At 38.5% G+C, this 14285-nt stretch overlaps 1 protein-coding gene and 1 pseudogene across 13 annotated transcripts in view; one reads left to right on the plus strand and one right to left on the minus strand.

The window, feature by feature from the left end:
* The window catches only part of LOC136277511 (tubulin polyglutamylase TTLL7-like), a 40293-nt gene that overhangs the window by 21490 nt on the left and 4518 nt on the right, over window positions 1–14285 (minus strand). Inside the window, exons 8-11 of one of the 13 annotated variants that reach the window (XM_066159793.1) lie at window positions 13909–13956; window positions 13321–13494; window positions 11534–11623; window positions 10412–10487 (exon numbers count right to left, since the gene is read on the minus strand). The exons of 4 other annotated variants lie outside the window; for them this stretch is intronic. The gene's annotated coding sequence lies outside the window, so the exon portion shown is untranslated. Of the gene's footprint in view, window positions 1–10411; window positions 10488–10636; window positions 10799–11533; window positions 13495–13908; window positions 13957–14285 lie in introns of those variants that run through there. 8 more of the 13 variants (XM_066159789.1, XM_066159790.1, XM_066159792.1 and 5 more) reach the window with 8 other exon arrangements.
* Window positions 111–11548, plus strand: LOC131796351 (platelet binding protein GspB-like; annotated as a pseudogene).

Here is a 14285-nt window from a genome sequence, read left to right on the forward strand (position 1 = left end):
ACCACCAGTGGTTGCCTTCAATATTATGTTTACCGAAAAGAATAAAACGGTGGACGTTTGTTGAACTAGAGCGTGACCTGGACACTAGTAAGCTGTCGTACAACTTCCGGGTTCTTGCGTCTCTATTCGATCTGCGTGATTATCTACATATTCCAAAGGAAACAGTTTTTTTTTACGTGGAGGCGAATAAGAAAATTGAAACTCTTTGCATTTACCATTTTAGAGTTGCCTCTCGTTTTTTGGAAAGAGAACTAACACTTTCAATAAAACGAGGAGATCGCGATTATCTTCTGCCATCTTGGAAATTTAAAGGTGAGCCTATGTAAATGTTGTTTCTTCTTTATGCTTAAGTCGGCCATATTATTATTTTCATAATATTTCCAGTGAATTTTAGAGGGGGTCAGTGAGGTGGGGTTAGTGGGGGATCGTTTTGGAACCACTCTTTCCTAATAGACTAATCCTGTTGGAAAAACAAATAAGCCTGGAATAAATGTTCTCTCTTATTTGCATACATGTAGAAGGCCTATGCGATCAGGTCACATTTAGTGAACTTTCTTAATCTCAGTTGTATTTTGTTTGATATTTTGGGGTGATTTCTCCGCACCAAATGAGTTTTGTTCACTTCCTTACGTATTTCAACAGAGGACTGAAATATTTGGGTGGACATTAGCAGTTAGACTTGAGTTTTTAAGAATAGCTATTGAAAACTATTCCTTTACATTTTTATAAGATACCACAGTATGTTACAAAAGGGGCTAACACCCCTTTTGTAACATACTGTGGTGTCTTGCAAGAGCGCCCAACTTGCACTTACATGCATTTTTTTCTGTTACCTGCTGTGAAGTTGAATTAATTTAGGGCACTAATTATCTTTCAATTAACCCTTTAACTCCCAGAAGTGATATCCATACATTATCTAGCAAACAGGTAATGAGAATACTCATACTTATCAGGTAGAAGTTGTAACCTTGATCTGCATGAAGCCAAATTCTTGTAACTTATGTACAAGGAAATTTGTAGTAGCCAGAGGGGAGAATTAACAGTCCAATCTTGGGAGTTAAGGGTTAAAAAGGGAAAGATTTATTTTGCCTGTCTCTGGAAAGAGTGAGAATAAAAGCTAAATATCTGACATGATGTTAGATCACCAAAATAGTGTGTCAATAGATATGAGACAGCTCTCTTGGGAGTTCATCTTTATTTACGGTAATATTGAAAAAAAAAGAAAACTACACAAAAGATCAGTACCCAAGCGTTAATTTTTTTGATCATGAACAAATTTCTGAAGTCCATCTTCATAGAAAAATTTGCTTGATGCAAAATGAATAAACTGTACCATCTTTAAAGGACATTGAAAATCAATGCTATAAAGAGATAAAAACCTGCATTTTCCCAGCACTCACATTCACAAGACATGAACCAGAGATTTGAAAGTGTTCCAAGGATTTTGAAGTTTTTTATTCTCAGTGAATATGTATTGTGAATGATGTACAGCTATAATGAGCTCCTTAAAGTTCAACAAATTTGAATCTGCAACTTGCAACCTGCAACTGTCATGGTTGCCATGGTAATTAGAAAAAGTGTTGACATCAAAATCTGAAGCACAACTGGTCAATTTAGTGATCTGTGTTTTGGAGTCACACAGAAAGCTGTTAGTAATATTTCCATTAGTTACGTTTTTATGGTCTGAAGTTTAGGTGAGATAAACAATTTTTACACAATAACATAGTGCTGAAGCTAACAATATACAGGATGTGTGTCAATTATGAACCAAAAAGTGTTCCAGCCTACTGTAGAGTCTTTGTGGTTCAGTGGTAAATGATCAGAATGTAGAATCAGAAGGTCTGGGCTTTGATTCTTCATGGGAACTCAGAATGTTTCTTTTATCTTTAATTAATGCTCATGACCTGAGGAAAAAAAAACATCTTTCTTCATTTTACAATTTTAGCTTGCCAAGTGGTGACTTAAAAAAGAATCAACCTTGCGAAGTCCTTTTGATACACACCTTTAATGATTAATTGAGCATGAGCATTTAATTATTCCTAAAATTTGGTAAGAAAAGCATTGGGCTGTGGGAAGAGTCTGTCATGCAATATAATGCATGTCATGTGATATTATCTGTTACTGAAAATGGAAGACCTAAATCTATAAAACCCTGCCATTATGGTTTTTTTCTTGTAATCAAAACATTGTTTCCTTGCTGTTCTCTGTAACAATCAATCTTTTTTCAGGCTTTTTTTTGGGGGCCAGTAACAAAATCCAAACAATCAGAATTTTCTAAATCCACAATGGTCTGGTTAAAGTAACACAAATCCTAAATCACTATTATCACTTTGAATCAGGGTTGTTATTGTAGATATCTGAACTGAGGCATCATAATTTTGGCAAGTGAGTGCTCAGTATTATCTGGGCCCTTTAACTCCCAAGATCTGATCATTAATTCTCCCCTCTAGCTGCTCTACATTTCCTTGTAAGTCAGTTATGAGAATTTAGTGTTATATATCAAGATAACAACTTCTACCTGATAAGTTGGAGTTTTCTCAATACCTTTGTGAGACAATGTATGGATATGATAGGGAGAAGTTACAAGTTAATCACTCTGGGGAGTTGAAGGGTTAATGAAAATTAATGCCACCATCTTTGATTTTAATGGCAGCAGAAGGCTGGGAAAAGAAAGAAATTTCCAAGGGGGCAGTCAATGGTCAAAAATAAGAAGATGGGTGGGGGAGTGAAGATTACGTCTGTCTGAGATTATTGTTGTTTTGTGAATCTCCATTTGCCCAAGAACAGTCAGTTCCTGATTGGTGCAGTTAAGCTCTAGCTGTCAATCACAAGCCAAATGTGTCATTTGGACATTAAATTGCTCTCGAGGAAAAATGTGAAAGATGGCAAATTCTGTAAATGGTGAAGTTGTTAGTTTCGATTCCACATGTAAAGAAGCACTTAAGGAGCACTTAAGAAGCACTTTCAAATTTTGATATGTCTCATACTCTCAAATCAGAACCAAAAACCGCAATTTCTACACTGGTTTCTGGAAAGGATCTTAACTGGCCATGTTGCCAACTGTCTTTGGGAAAAGCTTGATATAATTTTTTTGATCTTAAGGTGTTGGTTCGCATGAAAGAAATTTTGACAGAGAAACCTTCAAGTGTAGTTGTTGTTTGTCTGCTTCAACATATTGTTTATATTCAAATCAAATAAGTATCTTTGATCGGATTAACAGTAGCTGGGCTCACAGATTGTCATTTGGAGATTATAGAGTGTGCAAATATCTACTCCTATTTGCATCAGTAGAGAATGTCTCAGTGAAGCCATTTTTTCTGTTGATTAAAAAAGAAAAAAGGCCAGTACATCAAAGTATGCTAGTTTGCATAAAAAAATTATGGCAGGTAAACCTTCAAGTGCAGTTGTTTGTTGCCTCAAAATATTGTTTAATATTGTTTAATCAAATGAAAAAATTTTCATATTGATTAATAGCAGCTATACTCAAGGATCATTGGAAAATATAGAGTGTGGGATATATCAGCTCGTATTTGTGACTGATTGAGCAGGTTTTGTCGAAGATATTTCTTTCCTGGTTGAAAAAAACTCCCTCACCACAGTGCCTTGGGTTTTTAATTTGACTCTTTGATTGGTTGCCCGCTCATTTCCAGAAATGCAGTGACACAAAACTAACCAAGGGTGTTTTGCTTTTCAACAGCCTCACCAGGCAGGCATCTTCTTGCCCTTCCCCCTGCCCCCTACCCCACTGTCCACTCTAACTCCAAATCAAACATGGCCAGTCATATGAACAATGCCAAGCTTATAACATTAGCTTGCCCTAAAAGGAAACCTGCACTGCAGACTAAATTGTGCTTCCATACATGTAACAAGCATGGCATGTTGCAAAGGGACATACCCTTTTAAAGGGGTCCAGGGCATGCTCCCCTGAGAAAATTTGATATTTGAAACTCTCTGAAAAATGATTACTAGGGTTTTGGGGAACATTTGAGTGACTTTTTTTTTCGCTAGACATTGATGGTAGAAACATGTTGAAAAATATTTATTTTCTGTCTTTGATCACATTTCACAAAGATGCCAGTGCTAAATTGTCTGGTCTTTTGACAATCCTGTTGAATTGAAAATATCATTACACGGTATCCTTCATTGCTTGTGATTTGTCTTTATTCACACCAATGAAACTTTATTCTAGGAATCATGACTGATCTTGGTGTAGCCTCTACATCACAGGAAAGCCCAAGTTTAATGGAAAGTAAAAAGCTAATTATTACTCTGTTGAGTGATGAATGGAGATCATCCATAAGAGACTGGTCAACTCTTATCAGGGAGCTGGCAATTCAGTTTGCAAAACATCCCTATGTTGATGTCAGTGTATATCTTCCAAGGTGTAGTGATGAGGACAGGAGAGATGCCAAAAGCCATAATGTTCAGCTGATTGAAGCCCGAGAATTGCCTGGTTATAAGCCAATTGATTGGTTGGCTTCTTTACCCAATGGCCATCATCCACACTATGTTGTAGGACATGGAGTGCGTCTGGGTCGACTGATATCACATATTCAAAGGCAGCGACCTCACAAGTGGATCCAGGTTGTTCACACACCTTATGAAGAAATTGGAATGTTCAAAAGTTATGAACAAGGAGCCATTTCTCGAGGTGAGAAGAAACAGCGTGCAGAAGTAAAACTTTGTGAGTTAGCTGATGAGGTGGTTGCAATTGGTCCAAAGCTAGCAAATGCCTACACTCACCACCTTCGCCTTTGCAAAAAAAATCAAAATATTCAACCTCACCCCAGGTATTTTTGTTGAGTTATGTAAGGTTGAACAGGCTTTAGAGGAAGGGAAGAACTTTTGTGTTCTACTTTTTGGGTGTGGTGACCATGAAGATTTTGAGCTAAAAGGATATGATATCGCAGTGAAAGCAATTGCCCAATTGAAAGACAAGTCATACCAACTAAAGTTTGCTGGTGCACCCAAAGGAAAAGAGGAAGAAGTGGCAAGTAAGTTGTGTCAGTATGGCATTCCTCGTAGTCAACTAACTGTTCGCTGCTTCAAAGAAGATCGAGAACAGCTAGCCAATTTATTATGTGAGGCCGATCTGGCAATCATGCCTTCAAGAACTGAAGGTTTTGGTTTGAAGGGGCTGGAAGCCCTATCTGCTGGTCTGCCTGTCCTTGTAAGTGGTAACTCTGGACTTGGAGAGGCATTGGAAAAAGTTTCTGGTGGTTCCCTGTGTGTAATTCATTCAGAGAATCCTAAAAACTGGGCTGCTGCCATCAGAGCCGTCCGTCAGAAAGATAGGACTCTGCGACTTGAAGAAGCCACCGAACTTCGAGAACAGTATGAAAAAAAGTACAGCTGGCAAAGACAGTGTGGAAGTCTTCTTGAGAAAATGAAAAATCCTGTATCTGGTGAGAGCTATGTTACATACACCTTCTTAGGGACAGGTTTTTTTCTATCTTGATCCAATTAATGTAGTTACAACAGCAAGGTGTTTATGTGTACTTCGGTTCATTGCTCTTGTTTGTGTGATCATTTACATCTATTACCTGCTTGTAAAAGCTGTTGGAAGTATGGATAGTCATTAGCAAATCAGGGTTGAGAAGTTCTTGATATACTCCATAATTATGTACATGTATATTTACTTGTATGATGAGGAAAATACAGTTTCCTCCTTAAGTTTCTATAATAATTGAATTATTATTACCTGAAAGTAAATAAGGATCAGATTTTTTGCATAATTTGGATGTAACATGCTTCTGTTTCTCAAATGTGTAGGTGTACAGTCACAATATACATGCACCTCATTTGAAATTTATAATGTGTTATTCTTCTTGTGCATATTTGTAGTTGATCCTGTCACTCGGCAACCATTGGGAGCATCTGAAGAAAATGAATCCTCAACCACTGTAGTAGTTCAACATGAAGGTAGGCAACTGCCTCTTCTTAGACAGCTTATTGTGCTCCTTTAAACAGGAGCATGATAACAGGGATGCACGAGTGGCAGAAAATAGCTTGAGAAAGGATTTATTTTTTTCAGTGAAAGATTAACAGTGAGCAGTGAGCCAGGCACTGTGAACTCTGGTGCAGAACTACAAAAGCTGGGTAGGAACCGTAAACCTGTGGAGTTTCACTGTACAGGCCCCACTTTTTTCCAAACAAATTTTGTGCAAATTGGGGGTGCAGCCTATACAAGGTATAGCTTAAATCTTTATCCCAGTTTCCCTCTTTCATCGAGAGGCAAGCTATGTTTGCTTGTGTCCTTGATCAAATACGCAACTTCATGCGATCATTACTGAGGAGATAAAACAAAATGTTAGTGTACATGGAATACAAATCTAGCAAAAATTACCCAGGTATCTTTTCTTTTACATTTTCTTAACTTTAAGACCATTTTAAAGATATGACTAGCCATTGTTGTTTGCATTTGCAATGTTTATTCGACCAATAACATGCTATGTTAGATTATTTATCGTGATGAATTTTGTGATTTAAACAAATATATCTTGGCAGTATGCAGCACTCGCCAGGCCTTTTTCCCTTTCCAGAAAACCTTAAATTATTTTTTTTCAAGAAAATATGGCCAAAATTTGGGGTGCGGCTTATACACGAGTGTGGCCTATACACGTGTGAATATGGTAGGTTACAAATATGCAAATGAGGAATATCTGTACTTGGACACTAAGCTTTTGAAAACATATCACTGTTATTAGCATGACAGTTTTGAATTCTTGACAGTCAATTTTTTTGTGAGTTGAGCTTATTTTAAAAAAAATAGCAATAAATTGTGAAATTCTTGGAAACATTTTAGTATATTTTTTGCAAACAGTTGACCAACTGTCAGTGTCGATTAGAGCTATTCTTCCTAATGGGATGTGCTGTGTTTGATGGAGTTTATAGCTTTCTTCCAAATCACTCTATATCAAAGGGGACATTAAACTTCTTCACCTGGCTATATTATTATTATTATTAAAAGACTATATACATTGCATATGGTCTATTCTGTTGAAGATAACAACAAATGTTTTTTTTTAACCTGTGAGGAAAGTCCATTCAATGAGAGACTGCTTAATTTCTGCACATGTATAATTTATTTGAGAGAGCTGGTATATGAGTGGAAATAAGTGTGGAAATTCTATAGTGGTATTCCATTCATTTCATAATTCAATAACATATTGTAGGTAATCAGAAAAGTGTTTTTGGAGTGAAATAATTTGTCATTGAGTAACATTTAGAGATAGATGAACCAACCTCCTCAGAAAACAAGTAGAAAACAATGTTACTCAATTGTTAATACTGTTGGTAATGGTAATTAACTATGTTTTTTAACTTTCGAGTTTTAAGTGTGGTTAAACTTTTTTTACCAGATGCCGAAGTAAACAAGTCCAGGCGAGCTTCAAATGAAAAGGTTAAAAGTTCATCCTCTGTTGCCACTCAGTCTGTGAAACGCCCTAAAGGTAAATTTCATCTTGAGTCCTACAACGCCATTGGCTGGAAATCCAGCGCTTTTTCAAAACTTTTCACCCTCTTATTTGCTATTAAAGAACAGCTGCTTGAAGCCTGCAAATAACAAGCCCTCTGTTATCTTTGAAAAAGTCATTCGCTGCTCTTTCCATTTTAATCTCAGTGATTTAACTTTTTTTACCAGATGCCGTAGTAAAGAAGTCCAGGCAAGCTTTAAATGAAAAGGTTAAACGACGTTCGTCTTCCGTTGCCACTCAATCTGTGAAGCGCCCTAAAGGTAAATTTCATTTTAAGTCCTACAACGCCATTGGCTGGAAATTCAGAGCTTTTTCAAAATTTTAACCTTTTTTTTTTGCTATTAAAGAACAGCTGCATGAAGCCTGCGTATAACAAGCCTTCTGTTATCTTTGAAGGAGTCATTCGCTGCTCTTTCCATTTTAATCTCAGTGATTTAACTTTTTTTACCAGATACCGTAGTAAACAAGTCCAGGCAAGCTTCAAATGAAAAGGTTAAAAAAAGTTCGTCCTCCGCAGCCACTCAATCTGTGAAGCGCCCTAAAGGTAAATTTCATCCTGAGTCCAACAACGCCATTGGTTAGAAATCCAGCCTAAACACTTTTTCAAAACTTTCCACCCTTTTATTTGCTATTAAAGAACAGCTGCATGAAGCCTGTATATAACAAGCCTTCTGTTATCTTTGAAGGAGTCATTCGCTGCTCTTTCCATTTTAATCTCAGTGATTTAACTTTTTTTACCAGATACCGTAGTAAACAAGTCCAGGCAAGCTTCAAATGAAAAGGTTAAAAAAAGTTCGTCCTCCGCAGCCACTCAATCTGTGAAGCGCCCTAAAGGTAAATTTCATCCTGAGTCCAACAACGCCATTGGTTAGAAATCCAGCCTAAACACTTTTTCAAAACTTTCCACCCTTTTATTTGCTATTAAAGAACAGCTGCATGAAGCCTGTATATAACAAGCCCTCTGTTATCTTTGAAGGAGTCATTCGCTGCTCTTCCTATTTTAAACTAAGTGATTTAACTTTTTTTACCAGATTCCGTCGTAAACAAGTCCAGGCAAGCTTCAAATGAAAAGATTAAACAAAGTTCGTCTTCCGTTGCCACTCAATCTGTGAAGCGCCCTAAAGGTAAATTTCATCTTAAGTCCAACAACGCCATTGGCTGGAAATCTAGCGCTTTTCAAAACTTTCCACCCTCTTATTCGCTATTAAAGAACAGCTGCTTGAAGCCTGCATATAACAAGCCCTCTGTTATCTTTGAAAAAGTCATTCGCTGCTCTTTCCATTTTAATCTCAGTGATTTAACTTTTTTTACCAGATGCCGTAGTAAACAAGTCCAGGCAAGCTTCAAATGAAAAAGTTAAACGACGTTCGTCCTCCGCAGCCACTCAATCTGTGAAGCGCCCTAAAGGTAAATTTCATCCTGAGTCCAACAACGCCATTGGTTAGAAATCCAGCCTAAACACTTTTTCAAAACTTTCCACCCTTTTATTTGCTATTAAAGTACAGCTGCATGAAGCCTGCATATAACAAGCCCTCTGTTATCTTTGAAGGAGTCATTCGCTGCTCTTGCCATTTTAATCTCGGTGGTTTAACTTTTTTTTACCAGATTCCGTGGTAAACAAGTCCAGGCCAGCTTCAAATGAAAAGGTTAAGCGAAGTTCGTCCTCCGCAGCCACTCAATCTGCGAAGCGCCTTAAAGGTATACTTCATTCTGATGGTTTGGCGAAGAGCACATCATTCACTACATTCAGTCTCACTGAGAACAATCACGCTGGATTCTTGGGAGACTGGGCCAGCAGTGTGGGTGACGGTTTGGCGAACAACAAATCATTGACTACATTCAGTCTCACAGTTAACAATCACGGTGCTCTGAGGGAAGACTGGGCCATCCGTATGGGTGATGGTTTGGCGAACAACAGATCATTAACTACATTCAGTCTCACAGTTAACAATCACGCTGTAGACATGGGATACTGGGCCATCAGTGTGGGTGATGGTTTGGCGAAGAGCAGATCATTAACTACTTTCAGTCTCACAGTTAACAATCACGCTGAATTCTTGGGAAACTGGGCCAGCGGTGTGGCTGATGGTTTGGCGAACAGCAGATCATTGACTACATTCAGTCTCGCGGTTAACAATCACGCTACTATGAGGGAAGACTGGGCCATAAGTATGGGTGATGTTTTGGCGAAGAGCAGATCATTAACTACATTTAGTCTCACAGTGAACAATCATGTTGAAGACATAGGAATCTGGGCCAGCAGTGTGGGTGATGGTTTAGCCACAGGCAGCCCAAGCTCATGTCTCGAGAAAAAGCCAACGATTAATTAATGAAAGCGTCACGCGTTGTGTGACTCGATGTTAGGTTACGAGAGGAACCGTTGAAAATTTGACACGTTATAAGGAATAGTATGGGGAACGAGACATGGTCGCTTTACAACGATAGATATTTCGAAAGATGAACATTTTACACCTAAAATCAATCAAACGTATTCACATCCTGTGTGTTTGTTGTAGTTTCCGGTGATTTCTGCCGTTTAAGCTTGCTTTACCATCACTGGTATTCATGAATAACAGTTGTAAAGTGACCATATCTCGTTCCCCATACTATTCCTTGTAACGTATTAAAATTTGCAACGGTTCCTCTTGTAACTTAACACCGAGTCACACATCGCGTGACGCTTTCATGAATTAATCGTTGGCTTTTTCTCGAGAAGTGAGCTTGGGCCGCCTGTGGTCGTACATTTAACAATCACGCTGACACGATGGGATACTGGACCAGCGGTGTGGGTGATGGCTTGGCGAGGAGCAGATGATTGATCACATCCAGACTCACCATGAACAATCACGCGGGCGAAGTAGGACAGTGGACGAACGATTTTAAGCAAGGGCTTGGCAGTGAACGATTCTTTAACCTTGTATGATGAGGACAGAATTCGCTAGACGTTTAGCCAGTCTCGATTCCCTCCATTTTTTCTCTTTCTATCGAGTGCGTGAATAGAACGACGTAGAGCTAGAAATTATGATAAGGACACAATAGAAGAAAAACAACCGTGTTAAAATTCCTTTTATTTTTCGGTAGAGACTGTAAGAAGTTTACTAAAAAATTTTTGTTCTGGAGGCAAGAATTCGAACGATTAACATGGTTTTTGTCCCCTTATACTTATCAGTGTTGTTAGTGAAATGTATTTGCTCGTACATGAATGAGGTCAAATTTAGTTGGTGTTGAGACTTGCACTTGCTCGTGCTAGTTTTACTCTTTGCACAATCTGTGTCAGGTTGGCAGATTTTTCTTTCGGACCAGCAGTATACATTAATCTATAGCTGACGAAAAAAGACAGAAAAACATCTGTTGGTAAACATGAATTAGAAACACGGCCTTTCGCGCCTTTTAATGGAAGGAGTGTGTATGATGTAGGTGAGAAACGAGCTCATATAACTGAAATACCGGGATGCCTACACAAAGAGAGCAGAGAAATGAAACCGAAGTTTCTGAACATTGTAATTTTATTACGCCACTGATACTGTTTCAGTGATTTTTTTACTGTTGTGAACGTTTTGTAGGATGAGCCTAAGTATAGATGGGCTATGTCAAATTTTTCGTGAACGGCAACAGCACTCGGCGAAAATGAACTGTGATGTTACCTACTTTTCCAGTTGTACCAAAACCCTATAGCTCCCCCCCCCCCATTGTGCAAATATTCTGGTCTAAGTAAACAAAAAGCGGCTAAAGACGGTTAAGAGTTAAATTTTTCCCGTTTTCGATTTTCCGGTAACGTCGTGATTGGTATATGTAATTGCGTAGGCCCTCTGGCAATTTAGGATTAATTTTACTTGTATTTTCAACGTTTTCCCAAAATTGTGCGGGTCGTGATGCGACGAGGGCAATACTGGGAAAAATTTGAAATGTGAAATTAATCCTGAATTACCCAAGGGCACTTGCGATTACTTGTTTATCACATAAAGGGCAAACGTTTTAAGGGAATTCCATTCGTGCACGGTTTCCGCGCGGTGAAGCCCTTCAATGCCGCGACAAATGTCAAAACAAACGTAACTAACCAATAGATTCAATGAACGCTCTACCAACTAAGTCATCAAGCCAACTGGGAGCTGATCATTATGTTGGTTCTCCAAGTGGTGAATAAATGACTGCAAATATATGAAAATCATACATATATATGTGAACTGTGGTTGAAGAAACGAATATGAAAGCGATCCTCACAGTTATGAATACTACTTAACCAGTAGTGTAAATAAGGCCTGAAAACAATTCAAGCCCGTAAGGGATTTGAACCCATGACCTCTACGACGACACCGGTGCAACGCTCTACCAACTGAGCTTACAAGCCAACTGGGTTGCGGTCCTGCTGTGGTTAGATTGAAGGGCGTTTTTGTTAAGAGCGTAGATTAATCGCGCTTTGGTCTTAAAGTAGTCCGGAAAATCGCATCAAAATAAAGAGCAGAAATCAAGCCCAGCATTGTACTACAGGCTCATTTTTACCCCCGTGTAGTTTGTGACTACCCTGAGTGTAACCAAAAGTGAAAATCCTAGGTCTTCCCACCTAAAGTGGCCCCAAACCTTAAATACTCCATATTCCCAAGACCTAGGAATTGCTTTTATCTGATACCATTCTTTCTTTACTGCTAGTTGCGAGAATTTATGCCAGTTGGACCGTGCGGAGTTCAATTCGGTTTTAAATCAAACGTGTGATTTAAAGTGGGATTTAGATTTGATACTCGCGAGTGTAATTCCCAATAGAATAGGACGATACAACGTGTTGTTGCCAAATAATCAAAACTATGAAGAAATTCGAGAAGCAAAATACTCATCCGTCAAATATTTTCGTAGATGGAAACATAGCAGTTGACTTTTTACCACGAGAAACTGTACCCAGAAGTCTGTGTAACAGTGCGCAGGTAACGCGAATCGTTCAGTGACATGGGCATGACGTTTTAACTGTCCTATCAAACTGTCCAGTCACAAGCATGACGGGTACACTGTCCTATTTGTGCTCCAATTGTATTGCTAATAGCCAATCACGTTCATGAAATTTTTGATAGCTCTGGCGGAAAAGATAAGTCAAGGCAATAGGTTACAACTTTCTTCATTCTCATCAGTGGACTGACTGATCTGTGTGTCAAAAATGTGAGATAAATTACTCCATGATTAATCATGCGAGAAAATGGGGTGGCAGTGCATCAGCACTAAAATGGGCTGGCTGTGCTTCAGTACTAAAATGGGCTGGCTGTGCGTCAGCACTAAAATGGGAACACTGCTGTTCATGTTATCTCAAAAGATACATGTTCGCATTGTGGGATGCTGAATAAGAAAAGAAATAATCACTTCGGGGAAAACGCATTAAATTTATTTGCACAGTGCTGCGCTGATATTATCATTAAAGTACATCGTAAAATTTGTTGTTCTTATAATCGTATCAGTGGTTTTCAGCTTCACATTGTTTAGCTGACACGCGCAGATACTTTATCTTGGCTCCCCTGTACTGATAACACACCGAATCTAGCAAATAAAAATGACACAATGAGCAAAGCAGTTGCTGCGTGGTCAACCTGACATGCACGCGTTTGTTGTGAGAACTTTTCAAGTTTAGAATATAAACTGCTTTCAGAGCTCTTAAATGAGCTTTCAGTGTTTAAGCAAAGCACAGCGGCATTCGGCTTTCGATGCTAACAACTCAAAAGGAGCCTCACTAATAATGATGGTTATAACTGCGTGATATTCAACTTATATAGGAGGGTAAATTTTACCAAGTCTTAAAGATGAAGGTTTCAAGCCCATCTAATTTCTCTCCTTCATAGAGATGGCTCTTAGATGATAATTTTCCTACCTTTGCTGTAATAGCATATGGCTGTCATCATATTGTGCCTTCGTGTATCCCACCTTTCCGACCAAAAGCATCTATCTGGTTTGCTCTCACAGTCCTCCTGACTGGTATGCCATGGTGCGGCCATAACTGACATCTGTAATACATACTCACCAGGAGTCACGCATCTGCTGGGTACTAAAAAGGGTAAAAATCATAATTTATACCAGTAAGATTTTCAAAGTACGGTATCCATTTACCTGGTTTTGTTAAAACACCCAATACCAGAGTGCTTTTCGTTTGAGTCAGTGTCACCCCCCACCCGCAAATAAATACAGATACTGTATGTGGGATACTGTATGTGGGATGCTTGTCACAAATTTAGGTGAGGAATGCTCTGGATCAACATCTAGTTCTCTGTAACTCAGTGGTAAAGCATGGGAGCATAAATCTGAAGGTCTGGGTTCCATTCCTTATAACGATCTGATCTACACCTGTAACTCCCTGCCCCCCACCCTCAAATAAGATAAAATAACATGAACTTCCGTAGAATTTGGGTTTATTTCATATTGGGCCATAGGAAGCAAAAAAAATGTATTTTTTAAGGTTTACCTCAAATGGTGACCTTCTGCAAAATGGCGGCTGTTCGTACATATGCAGCTAAAAAACGTAAATAATCAAAGGTTTATACTTCCCAAAATGTAGATATGGCTGTATTATTTGAACTTTTCTCATTCCAAAAATTAATTTTCCTCCAAATTTTTTTACTCAGATGATTTCAGGCGATAACAAATTAAGAAAACAAGAGTTGAGTGAACTTGACTTAAAAATAATTTTAAACGTCATGGAACTTTATCACAGAGCAACCGTTGAATTTTAATCATTAACAAACATTGCGCAATTTTTACAAACCCCTATCAAGGGTACACCCTCTATTAAGCAGACACTTGGGAATGTCCTGAGGGTGTCCACTTAATTGAGGTTTCACT

This window comes from Pocillopora verrucosa, chromosome 12, assembly GCF_036669915.1.
Source record: "Pocillopora verrucosa isolate sample1 chromosome 12, ASM3666991v2, whole genome shotgun sequence".
Taxonomy (NCBI): Eukaryota; Metazoa; Cnidaria; class Anthozoa; order Scleractinia; family Pocilloporidae; genus Pocillopora; species Pocillopora verrucosa.